Here is a 6,215-nt window from a genome sequence, read left to right on the forward strand (position 1 = left end):
GGTGCCCCGGCGGCCTCGTCCCACCCTGCGGGCGAGTGCCCGCTCGGGTGCGCCCACGCCGTTCGGGCGAGCGCCCGCACCCATGCCCGCTAGCCCCTCTGGGCCACAGACACATGGGGCCCACGCCCAGAACAAAAAAAAAGAGGGATTAAAAAAAATAAAAAAAATTAAAAAAAATTAAAAAAAATTTAAATGAATAAATAGATAATAATTAAAATAATTAAAATGTTAATTAATTAATTAAGTGAGTAATTAATTAAGTTAATTAAAACTGATTAGATTAACCTAATCACTAATTAGATTAACTAATCTGTAATTAAACTAAACAGAGAATGACAGGTGGGTCCCACTGGACCCGCATGTCAGGTTGACCAAGTCAACCCTGTTGACTGCTGACGTCAGCATGACATCATGCTGATGTCATAAATCCATTTTCGAATTAAATTAAATAATTAATTAAATTTCAGAAATTAATAAAATCTTTAGAAAATCATATCTTTTAATCCGTAACTCGGATTAAAATATTTTCAACATGAAAGTTGCTCAGAACGACGAGACGATTCCGGATACGCAACCCGTTCGTCCGCCACACCCTCCTAACCTATCAAACTCGCAACTTTCCCTCCTCCGGCTCCTTTGCCCGAAAACGCGAAACACCGGGGATACTTTCCCGGATGTTTCCCCCCTTCACCGGTATCACCTCCTACTGCGTTAGGTCACCTCTAGCACCGCGTATTGCCATGTTATGCTTTGTGATGCTTTGATTGCTCTGTTATTTATTGTGTTCCCCCTCCGTTACTTCTTTCCGGTAGACACCGAGACCGGCGCCGCTGCTGGGTGCCCCGATCGACTACGTTGTTGACGACCCCTCTCTCTTACCAAAGCAACCAGGCAAGCCCCCCCTTGATCACCAGATATCGCCTATTCTCCTCTATACTGCTTGCATTAGAGTAGTGTAGCATGTTACTGCTTTCGTTAATCCTATTCTGATGCATAGCCTGACATTGTCGCTACATCTGTTGATACCTTACCTGCAATCCTAAATGCTTAGTATAGGATGCTAGTTTATCATCATTGGCCCTACATTCTTGTCAGTCTGCCTTGCTATACTATCGGGCCGTGATCACTTGGGAGGTGATCACGGGTATATACTATACATACATACATACTATACAGATGGTGACTAAAGTCGGGTCAGCTCATTGAGTGCCCGCAAGTGATTCTGACGAGGGGGCTGAAAGGACAGGTGGCTCCATCCCGGTAGAGGTGGGCCTGGGTTCCCGACGGCCCCCGACTGTTACTTTGTGGCGGAGCGGTAGGGCAGGTTGAGACCACCTAGGAGACAGGTGGGCCTGGCCCTGTTCGGCGTTCGCGGATACTTAACACGCTTAACGAGATCTTGGTATTTGATCTGAGTCTGGCTACGAGCCTATACGCACTAACCATCTACGTGGGAGTAGTTATGGGTATCCCGACGTTGTGGTATCAGCCGAAGCACTTCAGACGTCAGCGACGGAGCGGCGCGCGCCGAATTGGACTGGAACGCCACTAGGCTAGGTCTGCTTTCGGCCGCGTACGCAACGTGCAGGTGTGCTATGGGCGATGGGCCCAGACCCCTGTGCGCTTAGGTTTAGACCGGCGTGCTGGCCTCTTTGTTGAGCCTAGGTGGGGCTGCGACGTGTTGATCTTCCGAGGCCGGGCATGACCCAGGAAAGTGTGTCCGACCAAATGGGATCGAGCGTGTTGGGTTATGTGGTGCACCCCTGCAGGGAAGTTAATCTATTCGAATAGCCGTGATCTTCGGTAACAGGACGACTTGGAGTTGTACCTTGACCTTATGACAACTAGAACCGGATTCTTAATAAAACACACCCTTCCAAGTGCCAGATACAATCGGTGGTCGCTCTCCCTCAGGGATACGAGGGGAGGATCGCCGGGTAGGATATGCTATGCGATGCTACTTGGAGGACTTCGACCTACCCTCTTCTGCCTGTTGCAAGACGAAGGTGACCAGAAGCGTAGTCTTCGATAAGACTAGCTATCCCCCCTTATTCTGGCATTCTGCAGTTCAGTCCACTGATATGGCCCTTTACACATATACCCATGCATATGTAGTGTAGTTCCTTGCTTGCGAGTACTTTGGATGAGTACTCACGGTTGCTTTCTCCCCCCCTTTTCCCCCTTTCCTTTCTTTCTGGTTGTCGCAACCAGATGCTGGAGTCCAGGAGCCAGACGCCACCGTCGACGACGACCCCTACTACACCGGAGGTGCCTACTACTACGTGCTGCCCGCTGACGACGACCTGGAGTAGTTTAGGAGGATCCCAGGCAGGAGGCCTGCGCCTCTTTCGATCTGTATCCCAGTTTGTGCTAGCCTTCTTAAGGCAAACTTGTTTAACTTATGTCTGTACTCAGATATTGCTGCTTCCGCTGACTCGTCTATGATCGAGCACTTGTATACGAGCCCTCGAGGCCCCTGGCTTGTATTATGATGCTTGTATGACTTATTTTATTTGTAGAGTTGTGTTGTGATATCTTCCCGTGAGTCCCTGATCTTGATCGTACACATTTGCGTGTATGATTAGTGTACGATTGAATCGGGGGCGTCACACCCAGCGCACTCGGCGACTCGTACTCTCTCGCCGGCGTTGTTCCTCCCTCTCCTCTCTCTCGCTGTCGTCGTTCCTCCCTCTCCTCTCTCTCGCCGTCTCCAGCACCCATGGCCGAGCGCTTCCCAGGCGACGGCGCGGCGGCGAACGGCTTCAGCCGTCGCCATCTTCACGAGAGCGAGGCTCGCCTCCTTTTCGAGGCCGAGTACCCAGTCCCGTCGGACATGCGGGTACCCGGGGCGTGGAGGATCAGCGTCGGCGGCGTGCCGGTGCCCCCGATACCCACCTGCGCGGTGCAGCGTGCGGAGATCGCACGCATCCGCTCGTCCCTGCCGCGTGCGGCGAGGGAGGGGCCACGTTACGTCCCCGACAGCCCGCTCTGGGAGCCCTACTTCCGCCGCCGTCACGCCGAGCAGCTCGAGGCCACCAACGGCATCGAGCCCTCCGGCAGGCTCAACGCCGTCGGCCGGCGTCGGTGGTGGGGCGTGCCCGGGCGCATGTTGGAGGCCGTCCTCGAGTACATCGAGGACGTCAACACGCCGCGCCTCGAGTACCCCGCCCCCCGTCCTTCACACGCCGCCGGGGAAGCTCATGGACCTCGAGGCGCATGGAGACCGGGGGGTCCTCCTCCTCGTCCGGTGGCTCCCCCTGCCTCCACCTCCGCCCCGTCAAGCCGGAGCCCCAGGGCGCGCCTGTCAGCACGCGCACCCGCAGCTCCGGCGTCCGCATCGGCGACAACGCCTCCCCCATCGGCCGCTTCGTCCTCGTCGAGCCCAAGCCGGAGCCCAAGCCGAAGCCCGGCCTTCCCGTGGAGTATGAGGAGATAGCCCGGCGCGGCTTTTCCGACGAGGATGCCCTGCGGTGGGCGCGGGACGACTACCTCCACGACGAGATGGTCTGGCAGCGCCGGGCCCTGGAGGAGATCGCCGCCCGCAAGCGTGGGCGCGAGGACGAGCACGGCGTCGTGGTCCTCAGCGACGACGACGACGACGCCCCCGGACCGTCCAACCGCTGCGCCAACCGGGGGAGGGATGCAACAGGGACGGCGGGGGCGTCGGCGGGGGCGACGACGACGACGACGGCGGTGACTACACGCGGTTCTACCGCCTCCTCGGCATGTAGAACCGCGTGGGCGGGCGGCGAGGCGGGCGGCGAGTGAGACGGCGGGGGTAGCCCGCGGTAGTTTTTCCTTTTTTGTAAAATATGTTTAAATTTGAACGAACTCGCCGATGTTTGCGTTAAATTTGAGTCGTGTTTGCGCCGTATTTGACTTTTTTTAAAACCCATGGGGGCCGCGACTGGGGGACATCACGCCCCCAGTGCGCGGTTTAGCGCCGGTGCGCTCCGAGGGGGCGATTTTTTGCCCCAAGTCCTGGGGGGCCAACGGCTGGAGATGCCCTAAGTTGTTCCATTATGGTAGCCTAAGTATAAGAAAGTCGTCTCATGTTGCTGTCTTGCGCGTGCAGGGTCATTCCCAAGACTCTCATGACACCCGAGGTACTCCCTCCATTTCAAAATATAGTGCGCCTGCGCTTCCCGAGGTCCAACTTTGATCATAAATTTAACCAACGAGACCAACTGCGACGGGAGAAAAAATTATATAATTAAAAACTTCTTTCCAATACAAATTCACTGATATAATTTTTGCCCCCGCCGCAATTGGTCTTGATAGTTAAATTTACGGTCAAAGTTGAAACACGGAAATAGAGGAAGCACTACATTGTGGAATGGAGGGAGTATGTACTACTACAGTACTGCTTGTCTCCTCCTCCTGCTGCAGCTTGCTCGGAGCAGAAATGGACATGGCATGCTCATCCATTTCGAGTTTCTATCATGACACTTCTACTTCACTGCATCTTGGAATGCCCACTTGCAGTAGCTCCTAGCTAGGACTAGCTAATTAGTCTGCTCTCAGGCTGGCAGTACATAGTGGCCTCTCTCCTCTCTTGGGAGTGTTCCCTTTTCCTAGCCCAAGGGAACAAAACACAACACAGCAGAAGTAGACGTTGTTGCCCACAAAATTGCAGAAAACAATCCACAGAATCACGAAACCCCACGTAGCAGTAAACCCGTGGCACAAATCCAAACATGCAGGCGTGAGCATAAACAAACGGGAGCACCCGCAGCTTTGCGTGATGATTCCATTCTATTCCCGGGCCGAAACAGACATACTCCTCGAGAGAAAGAACCTTCTTTAATTAGTAACCAGTAAGATTTCTTTGGGTCATGCTTAGCCCCGTATGTTACAGACAGACAGGCGTGCTAATTAATTAGTTTGATGGCTACCTGCATCTATCCGTGGTCAACAACTGATCCGGGCAGGTGTACTGACTTCACTGTCCACAGTAGCATTGACCTGCACGAATTAACCAGCTTGCATATGATAATAACTCGACGCCTGCCCTGCGGCACTGCCCTGCTTACACATGCATGTCGATCGGTAGCGTCTCAGCTCGTGGAAATTTATCAACAGTGCCGCCGAAGCTCTGCTTATTATCACATGGGATGGATACCATCATTAATCATCAGCAGCAGCGGCCTGGTCCTCCGACCTTCGTCTTCCCTCCTTTAGTGCCTGTGAGAACTGAGAGCATCGAATGTACTTGTCCCGCCCGGCCGGCAAGCGATTTTGTTTGTCTCGCGTGCCGACATTAGCTCTGCATCTGGACTTTCAGTGTGATTTCTGCTAGCTGCTGCTGCGTTGGTACTTGGTGCAAGTAAATGTAAGGATAAATGGATGTTGTTGCTGTGGCAGATCGTCGGGGAGATGGTGGGGGAGGTGAGGCCGGTGGCCGACATGCACCAGCGGAAGGCCGAGATGGCCAGGCTCTCGGACGCCTTCGTAGCCCTGCCTGGTACGTGCTGAATGCACCCCCTGCATCGGCTCGCATCATTGCCTTGTTGATTACTGCACTGCATTGCATCTTCTCAGCCTATCGGTCATGTCTGGCCGGCCAGGACCCCCCAAATTCATGGTTCCGTAATACTCCTCCATTAACGCCTCTCTGACATGTTGTCGTCGTAGAAAGAAGACATCATGCAATGCAATTGATCCTGCACGTGCGAAACTGTACTTTGTAAGTAACAATCTCACCCATTCAGGAGGGTACGGGACGCTGGAGGAGCTGCTGGAGGTGATCACGTGGGCGCAGCTAGATATCCATCACAAGCCGGTGCGTACCTGCGTACATATACACATATGTCAAATGATCCAGCAACCTAAACCTAAGCTACAAACATGCATGCACGTAATCTCACATGGCAGCATATGTCAATTCTTCGATCAGGTTGGTCTGCTGAACGTGGAGGGGTACTAGGACTCGCTGCTGACCTTCATCGACCAGGCCGTGGAGGAAGGCTTCATCAACCCCGCCGCCCGCCGCATCATCGTCTCCGCCCCCACCGCCCACCAGCTCATGGAGAAGCTCGAGGTGCATTGTGAGAAAAATTCAGTGAAACAGTACTCCATTAAGCTATGTGCCATGAGAACTTCCGATTACTTAATTAATTAACTCGTGTGCGTCTATTAATCCACAGAAGTACGTGCCTTACTACGACATGGCCGCGTTCGGGCTGGACTGGGAGACGCCGAGACGGGTCGCCTAG

At 53.8% G+C, this 6,215-nt stretch overlaps 1 pseudogene; it reads left to right on the forward strand.

Moving 5' to 3' along the window:
- The window catches only part of LOC119283399, an 18,418-nt pseudogene extending 12,203 nt beyond the window's left edge, over positions 1-6,215 (forward strand).

This window comes from Triticum dicoccoides, chromosome 4A (genome assembly GCF_002162155.2).
Source record: "Triticum dicoccoides isolate Atlit2015 ecotype Zavitan chromosome 4A, WEW_v2.0, whole genome shotgun sequence".
Taxonomy (NCBI): Eukaryota; Viridiplantae; Streptophyta; class Magnoliopsida; order Poales; family Poaceae; genus Triticum; species Triticum dicoccoides.